The sequence below is a fragment of the Octodon degus genome, unplaced genomic scaffold (genome assembly GCF_000260255.1).
Source record: "Octodon degus isolate 3935 unplaced genomic scaffold, OctDeg1.0 scaffold00048, whole genome shotgun sequence".
Lineage (NCBI taxonomy): Eukaryota > Metazoa > Chordata > Mammalia > Rodentia > Octodontidae > Octodon > Octodon degus.
The window spans coordinates 14,061,562-14,072,000 of record NW_004524624.1 but is presented as its reverse complement, the minus strand read 5'-3'; the positions used below and the strand labels follow the sequence as shown (position 1 = coordinate 14,072,000).

Sequence of the window (10,439 nt, the reverse complement as noted above, 5' to 3'; positions counted from 1 at the left end):
ATATATCTATCCCAACCACTTTGAATACACAGATACAAAATGGACACTCATAGTTATCTCCACATATATTTAAAGCAACTATTTTTGTTTCTCTTATCCAGGCAACTTCTTTAGGAATTGTTATTAAATTCATGGAAAGAAATCTTATAGCAAGTTAAAATTTGCAGTCTCATTAAATTTACATCTTAAATTTTTCTGGCACTTTGATTCTCAAAGGCTAAGCCTCTGAATTTAACAGGCATCTGGTAATATCTCTGATTTACAATGCTTTGGAGAGAAGGAAGGGGCAACAGAAGATACAAGTCTTTTTTTAACTACTTGCTTGTAAATTGTAATTGCCTGTTTACTGAGCTCATCCCAGCTCCAGGCAATAGTTATTATGTCTGTTCTTGGCTTTTTTATTATTACAATGTAAGGAGGGGAGAGAGGCTAGCTAGCTACCATTGCTGTGGCCCATCCCTTGGCTATTTATTAGCTGTTTTCTACTGCCACAAACTGCTGCCCTCTGCCATGTGGCACTCTGCTTTGAAGCCAGCTGAAAATAGACTAAAGCCTCCACAGACTATAGCTAAATAAACTTTTCCTTCCTTAACTTTGGGTGTTGAGGATTTTATCCCAACAAGACAAAAGTAACCAAGACACCCTGAGACAAGATTAATTAACACTTACCTGGGATACTCAGATCCACATGAGCATTGATACAATTAGTCACATGAATAGGTGTGGGTCTTATAAAAATAGAAAATAACATGTTGAGTATGTGCAACTTATGTATATCATAAATTTTCCAGAGGAGAAGGACAACTTTGTAAAGTTTTGTAGAATAATGCACTTATTTTTGTATGTTCAACAAAAATTAAGTATCGGCCAGTGAGATAGCTCAGTGATATAAGCACCTGCCTGGAAAGTGCAAGGTCCTGAGTTTGATACCCAGTACAAAAAAATGAAATATCAAAAATAGAAGAAACAGGATAAACAGAATGAAACCCCCACAAAAAAAAAAACCAGAAAAAAAAAAAAAAAAAAAAAAAAAACTAAGTATATGAGTGTTGAACATTAAAGAATCAGAGCCCTCAGGAAATTATTGTCTAGCATAGGAAATACTCAAATATAATCCTTACTGTATTTGATAAGCAAAATCTTTCCTTATGGAAGAAATAATGATCCCTCATTTTCTGGACTCTAACACAAACCATTTTGCTTTTGTTTCTGTAAGACGCAAACAGGAGGAAGAAGTCCTACTCAAATTAGGATGAATCAAGGGCAGTTTAATATTTACAAACCTGGGAGTAGAGTGTAGTGAACAGATAAGACTTTGCAGTTAGCCTGGAGTCAGCAGCCATGGAACATTGCTACCCTAAAGGCAAACAGACAAGGCAAAAGCTAATATGGAATCTGAATTTGAGTGTTGTACAGAAAAGACCACCTTGAACAGAGCAATGATTTTCAGTCCAAAGAGACAGCAAGTCAGAGTGGGTTTCATAGAGAGGCAGTCCTAGTCTCCTGTCCAAGTCGGGTCTCCTAGTGAAGAACACTACTGCCTACTCTTACTTGAAGCAACAGGGAAGAGGAACTTCTTATAGCTCATATCATTCAGTTTCTTTTTTTTATTTTTTCCCCATAATTTTATTGATAAACAGTAATGAGACAGTTTCAAACTAAATTGGTAGGACAGTTTCAATAATTAGCACATTGCATACATTCTTCCTAGTGGTTAATTGCTGTACAAGATGCAGACATGATATCCTAACGCCATTAGAACAAATCACTCTATCATATCATTCAGTTCCATGTGGCAGAAAGCAAATAGATAGAAAAAGATGGTGAATAAACCTTGAGGAGCAAGTAGAAAATGTCCAGCACAGTTGCTTATTTCTATCATAAACAAGTGCCATGAAGCGAGCTGGTCTTAAGACCAACCATATTCTCACAAAGCAGAGAAAACTGTAGGCGTTCTCCATGCTAACATACATTCTTTCAATGAGATTTCTCTTCTTTATTATTTCTTTGGTCATACTGATTAATCTGCTTCTTACTAGCAAACAGTTTCTGTATTTTCTTTCAATAATATATTTTGGGAATACAGACACCAAATATCTTCCATTTTTCCATAGAAGTTTCTATATTTTGCTTGATTGTTCCTCTGAATGTGCATGGCTTTTATAAATATGATTGGATTTTCAGGCTAAGAAGTACATACAATTCACTTGGGAAACTTGTGGAAATCTTAAACACTTAGAGTCAGAAAGGTGGGCCTGCAGTTCTGGAATTTATATTTAGGGGGTTTTCTTTATGTGTTTATTTTCAGGGTCTTGTAATTTAATTCAGGCTGGACTTGAATTTACCAGGTAGACTTGAATTCACAGAACTCCTCTTATTTAAGCCTCCTGAGTGCTAGCGGCATGTGCCCTATGCTCAGAGAGAATCTATATTTAAAACAACTTGCTTTGATGAATTTTCAACAAAAAGAAATGGTATGCATTTGAAGAAATGTATAATCTTCAATAGTAATTTAAACATTGTGTAGTATGTAAATATATTTAATGTCAATTAAAAATCATGATAACTAAAAAAGCATACTAAATGATTCTTTTTTTTTTACAGAACCAGGGATTGAACTCAGGCCCTTGCACTTGCCAGGGAAGCTCTTATTCCACTGAGCCCTAACCCCAGCCCCTAAATGAGTCTTATGCATGTGATCCAAGCAATACAACATGTGGAGAAAATCTGGTACAGTTGTTCCAATAAAGAACATAATACTGAATTGGTACATTATTGCACAACGGAATGTACACACTAATATTTTTAAACAATAAATTTTGTAAAATGGGTCCATGGTCTAAGTGTTTGCCTGGCAAAGCAAGGAACCAAGTTTGATCCCTGGTACCTCATGTCCCAGAACCCCAGGTACACCATGCTGACCCCCAAACTAGGTATGGTGACGCACACCAATATTCCCAGATCTGGGGAGGCTGAGACAGGAGGATCACTACAAGTCCAAGCCATGTAGCTAGACCCTGTATCAAATAAATAAATAATAAATAATTGTTTAAAATTTTTTGATGGTAGTTGCTGTCAGAAAGGAAAAACATCTACAGTGATTTGCTTAATTGACAACAAAACCTAAAATTTTAACTTTTTCTATGATTGATCTTCTCTAAATAATGATTCATAATGCTTTGACATTGACTTCTCTAAAGCGCCAACTCCTATAGTCACCTGATGACTTTGAAACTAGTACATTAACACCCTGAAGAAGCCACACTTCTGAAAGAACTTTGAAAGCTGCTTCACGGTGTTTAATTTTAAAATTGTGAATGAGAATCTCCACAGTATATGTCAGTTTTACACATTCAGATTTCTCTGTGAGGTTTTATTGTACAGCACAAGTTAGCACACATTTTTTTTCTATAAAAGGCAAGGTAATAAATATTTCAGGCTTATGTTTCAATGATTGTGTGGGTTCTGCCACAACTCTACAAGTCTGTCCTTGTGAAAGCAGCCATCAACCATACAAAAGCAAATCAGCATGACTATGTCTCAGCAAAACTTTATATGTGGTCAACAAACTGAATTCCATACTATGTTAGCAGAAAATAAAATATTTTAATTTTTCGAGCTTCTTAAACATGTGATAATTGTTCTTGCTTCATAGACACATAAAAATAGGAGATGGTTTATGTTAAGATTGAGATCATAATTAGAACATATAAAATTTATTTTTTTCTTATGACTAGATAAAAAGGGTTAAAGAATATATGTCCTTTAATAGTCCATAATAACGGCTGGGGAGATGGCTCAGTAGAATACGCACTTGCCTGGTAAGCACAAGGGCCTGAGTTCAATCCCTGTTTCTGAAAAAAAAAAAGACAACACATAAACCCAGGATTAAGGCCCAATTTCCAGTTTCTGGCTTTACTGTCACAGTGTCATCTTGTACAGACTGATTCTCCCTAAGCCTCATTTTTCCTTATGTTACAAAGAACTGACTCTCTTTACTTCATATTTTATGAAACACTGAGCAGTAATATAAATCGTTATGTTTTCTATCTAGAATGTTACCCAAAAACCCATGTGTGCAGCACTGGGGCTTTTGGAATGTGATTGGATTGCAACACCCTGTACTCGTAGGTGGATTAACGCATTGAACATGCTCTTAGGAGGCAAGGTCTGCTTGGAAGCCGTGGGCCATTATGCCCATGACCTCTGAAAGCCCCTCCTTGCCCTCATTGCTTCCTAGTCAACATGACTTGAACGGATTTCCCTCACTAGACCTCTTGTCATGCTATGACTGCCATGGAGCCAACCAATCATGGACTTACAATGCTGAACCTACAAGCCAAAACAAACCTCTCCACAAGGTCTGGTACTTTTTCCCAGCAATGAGCAAGATATGTGTTCCACATTGTGCCTGGCACCTCAAAGATGCTCTTTAATCATTAAAGATGTTCTTTTTTTTTCTTTAGATAAAATAAAAAAGAGATTCATCTTCCAGTTAATGGTTATTGTTCTGGTTTTTAAAAGTTTGGCATTCACTTATTACTGTATTTCTCAAAGTTGGCTGTATGTATACTGGAAGTTTTGGGAAGAGTTTTAAGCTCTTAATGAAAAAGTCTAACTATATTGACATTGCCTCACTGTATTGAAGGAAATAGGACCCAAGTCTAAACACTTTAAGAATTTCCAACATGCAGCCAAGGTAGAAAAATGCCACCAACCACTACCTTCTTTCTTATTTTGTTTCTACAGTGTTTGAAGTTAGGGGCTCTCATATATTATGCAAACACTCTATCACTTGTCTTATTTTTTTAATGAAATTCCAATTCATCCACTGTGGTCATACCAATGTTTGAAACATTATCCAGCAGCCTAGTTGGTCTTTTTTCTTTCTGTCTCCAATAACCTCCTCCCTTTCTTAGGCCTGCCACTTCTGACACCTCATTATCAAGTCCTATTACTCTTGAACCCTAAGCTGCGCAATATATTCTCTTGTCTCACTTTTTGTTACCCTTTCCTTCAACCCCACATATTACCACAAAAGGCTGGGAGCAGACATAATCACAGGTCATTTTGGTTCAGCCACATTTCCACGCTGAGAAAGGCAAAGAGAGACAACAGACGTAGCCCTATCTTTGGGGATGGCAAAGAAATAAACCAAGACTGCTGACACCAGGTTTGGAAGGCTGAGCACATAAAACTAAAGAATGGGGCTGGTTATTAAAAGAATGATACTGAAGACCAATTAGTAATTGTTACACAATAACATCTTTATTAAACTTTTATATTTTAGTAGCTTCATATTTGATAGCTTTCTCTCCAATAATGTTATTTTAAAAGCATTAACTAATTAGGTTTATACTGCTATTAAATAAAACATGCTCACTTTATTCATGCAATTCCAGGATTGCTGTATCACTTAAGAAAGGAAGAAGTTCTGTGATTTTTCTCAGCACCGCAATGTCTTCCACTGCTTCTTATTTCAGGGGCTCTCTTCCTTGCCAGTCTCCCTGCAGGTGAAGCATGGTGACCTAGAGCAAAGTTCGTCAGCACGAGCAAACAGATCCCACTAACACTTCCCCCAGCCCTATTTGTTGATGGTCATACTCATTTCCCAGTCTTCACAATGGTGTCTCTTCCAGGAGCTGCAAGCACTTAGGAAAGGAAAAGGATCAGAAAATAAAGCACATTTGATTGACACCAAATCAATGAATCTTGAATTCACCAGCTCTGAGGGTGAGATGAAGAAATGGATTTTGTGTTAAATGTGAAATGAGCAGAGGCAGAACATTGCCATAAAATGAAAGTTAATATTATCACAGAATCCTGACGGCCGTATGACATATGCCATGATTTTTAATATTAGATAAAATCTAGTACCTTTCATGTGCTTAAGGGAAGCCACTTCTTTCCTCTTTCAGAATTTTTTTCTTCCAAGACCAGTGTGTTAACTATAGGGAACAAGCTCTGATTTATTTTTCTTTCTATTTCACCCCATGCTAATCTTTCATATTATAGTACTATCTTTATTGTCTACCATCTTCACATTATTAAGCGAATTGGCAAAAATTTGCTTTTAATGATTTACAGACTTATAAATTCATAGTCGAATATAGCTCTGGTTAGAGTAAGCCAAATAATTAATTTAAAATGAATATGTGATTTTCTTTTTCTTAGTTGGAAGCTAAGAATGATTGTGCAAAGTCAGCATTGCTGGGGTAGGAATTCTCTGCACCTGCTAGAGCCAGGCTTGCTACAAACATGTAAACAACTTAATAAATGAAGATATATTGTCTTGGACCTGTTCTCTCCAGGGGTCTCAAAATTCTGCTATTTTCTATTACATTTTCTTCTGGATTAAATATTATTTTAAGAGTTACAGATAATTTTTTGAGGAACTGCTTGATTTCTGCTCTTAATATTTCACAAAAATTTGGATTCTTAAAATAATCATGGAAATTTTAGTAAGTACAATTCTAACTGTATTGCATTATTGAGATGTCATTTTGAAAAGAGTTTACACATTGACTGTCTCATTATTTTTCAGTTGCTATCAAACAAAATATTCCCTAGAGTATGTCAAGTAAGGCAAAACCTTCACAAACCATAAAAATTTCAAAATGATCCCAAAATAGAGAAAATACACAAATGATTGGTTTTTGTCTGAAATCAATTAAGAGACTAAAATCTTCTCCCTTTGTCTAAGTTTAGGATAATGCTACCCGTGTGTGTTAATTATCTTCCCATTGCTGGAACAAACTACCCGATATATACAATGTAAAAGGGGAGTATTTTAGCTTACAGTTCCAGCCCGTGGTTGGCTTGCTGGAGGTAGAAACAGCATGGTGGGAGAGCACAGTGGAGGACAGCTGCTCACCTGCTGACCTTCAAGAACAGAGATGAAAAGGCGAGCCCCAGGGACTACTTCCTGCAGCCAGGCCCCCACCTTGCAGCCTTTCAACTGCGAACTCATCTGTAGGTTAATCAGTTGAGGAGACAGCAACCTCACAATCCAATCAGCTTTTTAGGCATCCAATTAAATTGGCAATCAAAGTTAAGTCTCATACCATAAAAAAGGGAAAGAAAATACTTCTTCATTTTGCCCTTGTCAAAGATACAAAATTTTATTTTTTATTCTTTAAAGATTTTGAGCTGGGCCTGAGAACTAAATTAAAATAGGACAGGTTAACTGGAGAAAAGCATATGAATTTAATTTAAATTTTATGTGACATGGGAGCCCTTATAAGAAGATGAGGACCCAAGAAATGTGCCCAAGCCTAAATATGTTTATGAAAGGTTGAACAAAGAGAAGCAATTGTTGAAAAGTAGCTAAATTGTGTAAGGATACTGAAAAAAGATAATATTTAGTTTAATAGATTCTATTTGTACAATGCTCTCTCTGCTGTGATGCTTACTTTCTCCTGGTCCTTGGAGGGCATCTTTCATATGAGAGTTTTGATCTCCTCTTTTCAGGAATAAAAGAGGAGCTTACTTAGTATGCCTTCCTTGATCTGCTAGTTATCAAGCGCCTTTGGCTCAATGTTACCTTTATACTGAAGTGGTATATTTTGGGGTGGCATAGAGATACTACAATATCCTTTTTCCCTCAAGTAGAAAGCACTAGGAAAAATATAATATGCATCCAAATTTTCAATATGCATGCTTCTGCCCGCCTCAGTTACTCTGGAAGAGCCGAAGGGAAGACATTTGATTAGTCACAGCTGTGGGCTCCTGGCCTTATGCCAGCATGTAATAAGCTGTCTCACAGAGATATGAGTGAATTGTGAAACCTCCACAAGAGGACTGGCAGGTTTGCCAAGATTTCCAGCTTACCAAAACACAACCAACATCTAAGAGACTCAGAATCCACAGTCCTGTGCCTCATTAGAGGCTGGGGAATCCCATGTCCCCAATTAACAATGAATATAGACAAAAACAGTGAGGATAATAGTAAAGTTACTGCTTCATACATGGGCAAATATTACCAACTCCATGGCTGCCCAAAAGGAGACTTAAGAGACTGAAAGTTCTAGCATTTCAGGCAACACTAAAAAAGATCACCAGACTTGTTCCTTGCCATCTTAATAGAGAAAAAGAGAAGAAAGTTTGAGCTCAGTGTTTCACTCATCAAAGTAGAAATAAATTGCTTATTAAAATGTCCTCCAATCAGGGCCAGCATAGGTCAGCTGACGAATGTGCCTGTTTAGGTAAGCGCAAGGACAGAAGTTTGACCCCTGGCACCACATGCCGTGTTGGCTCTGGCCCTGGGCATGCTGAGCTGGCCACAGACACCTGGAGTGGTGGTACACACCTGTCATCACAGTGCAGGGGAGGCCAAAAACAGGAGGGCAACTATGAGTTTAAGCTGCATAGTGAGACCCTGTACCAAATACAGATATAAATAAATTTATTAAATAAATAAATACAATGTCCTCCTATCAAGTTTTATGAGCCAGTTTTTACCTGATCCAGGTAAGTAGCCATTCTGAATTCTTTTTGTTGTTGTTGTTTTAGAATTTTTAATTAAAAATTACAACAGCAAGACTTTATTCCTGCTTCTTCTCAATCATGTATTCCTTGTATTTGCCCTTTTCCTTACCTACTTGGTGAGACTTGGCTTTCCATTCCAGGATCTTTTTGCGGTCTTTGTCTAGTTTTAGCCTGGTGATAACTACTTTACTAGGGTGAATGCCCATGTGGACAGCTCTGTCATTTGCCTTTTCCTGCTGCACCCATTCAATGTGGATGACATATTTCTTCCTGTAAACTTGGACTACTTCGCCAATCTGCTGACCTTTATAGTGTCCTTGCACAATCTGAACTTCATCATCCTTTCAAATGGGCATAGAGCAAACTTATATTTCTGTCTCAGCTCTTTGGAAAGAGAAGACATAATTTTCCTGCGAATGTGGGAAGGTGCATTGAAATGCCTTTCATGGTTTTTGCTTCGTTCCGAAGTCACAAGAGGATTAAACTTCATTTTGGCCCCTGCAACTCCAGCAATGGCCACAAAAGGGAAGAGGATTCTGAGGTCTGATGATAAAGCCACACTAGGAAAGATGGCAAAGCAGTCAAAAGGTCCATGACCTACTCACCAAGGCATCGTTCCTCAGCTCCTTCAGAGCACACAATACATACTGTTGCATAGGAGTAGGGAATGATGTATAAAACAATACATATTCTATAGGGACAAAGTTAAGTGCAAATATTGACATCTCAAGTCATTTCGTCTGTGTTACAATGAGCATTAGAACTGCATGCAAATCAAAGCCGTCTAGTGCTAAGCTCACTCTTATTTTCTCACAATGCTTCTCTGTGTCACATTTGTATATCCCCACCTAGCAAGACAGGAAGTGAAATTAAAAAAACAAAAAGTATTATTCTCTAAAGACTATGAAAATAATGTTCAACAGTGAAGGTCAGACCTTATTTTTCTGATTAATTGAATTAGAACTTGAAAAATTTTAATTTTTATTGTATTGAGAAACAAATAGCAATGAGACAGTCTCAAAACTGATTAATAGGACAGTTTCAATAATTAATACATTGTACATTGTTATTTTCTTAGTAGTTATTCATTGTACAAGATACAGATGGGATATTCTGTCCAAACACTATTAGTACAAATCTTCCTTCTCATTAAATTAAGCAAAAGTAGCTGTACATCTATCCTAACTATTCTGTACATACAAATATAAAAGGATCCTTCCTTTGTATCCCCTTTTTTTGTTTAGTCCTGTCAGAAATGGGTATTCCATTCGCTTCTAAATACTATAGGTGGGTGATTTCAGAAAAACAATTCAACACAGTCCAGCAGTCCACAATAGTAGTGGGTTATTCACAGAAGTTGTTGACTTGAGCCTTTCACAGCTCAGCATATTAATATGGCTTTACTTTATATACCTCAATTTTATACTTTGTTGCTGGATGGTTAAGACCAAGATAAAGCAAGACCTATATAACAAAAAATTTAACTTTTGTATCTGATAAGGTCAGTCAAGTCCCCTCAGGATTTATCCTGTAACCCTGTACTGAAGTTTATAGATTCTTTGTCAGTGTCAGTCATGTGGATGAATCACAGCCATTGCTTGACCAATTTGCTGTCTTGTGAAAGCCTGAGAGAATGTTTTCTCTCCATGTGATTTTCCTTAGGCACACTCTCCATCATCAATAACATTGCTCTGTGACCCCATAATCTCCTTGATCAGAAAATTTGGGACACAACTGAGTTACATGATGTTACAGTATAGGTTCTCCTATATCCTGAGTCTTCACTGACCTTGAAAGGCTAGGTCAAAATGTTAGCTGTCCTTGCAGCCCTTCTATTTCTCTAATTTTTGGTCTGCTAACTTATGTTGTTAACCCTCCAGAAGAGAAGTTTATTATTACCCCATAACATACACAGTTGGATTTAACCTCTCTGTCTGAATATCAAACATCTT

At 36.9% G+C, this 10,439-nt stretch overlaps 1 pseudogene; it reads right to left on the bottom strand.

The window, feature by feature from the left end:
* Positions 1–8,543: 8,543 nt before the first annotated feature.
* LOC101577298 lies at positions 8,544–8,977 on the bottom strand (annotated as a pseudogene).
* Between the last annotated feature and the right edge of the window lie 1,462 nt (positions 8,978–10,439).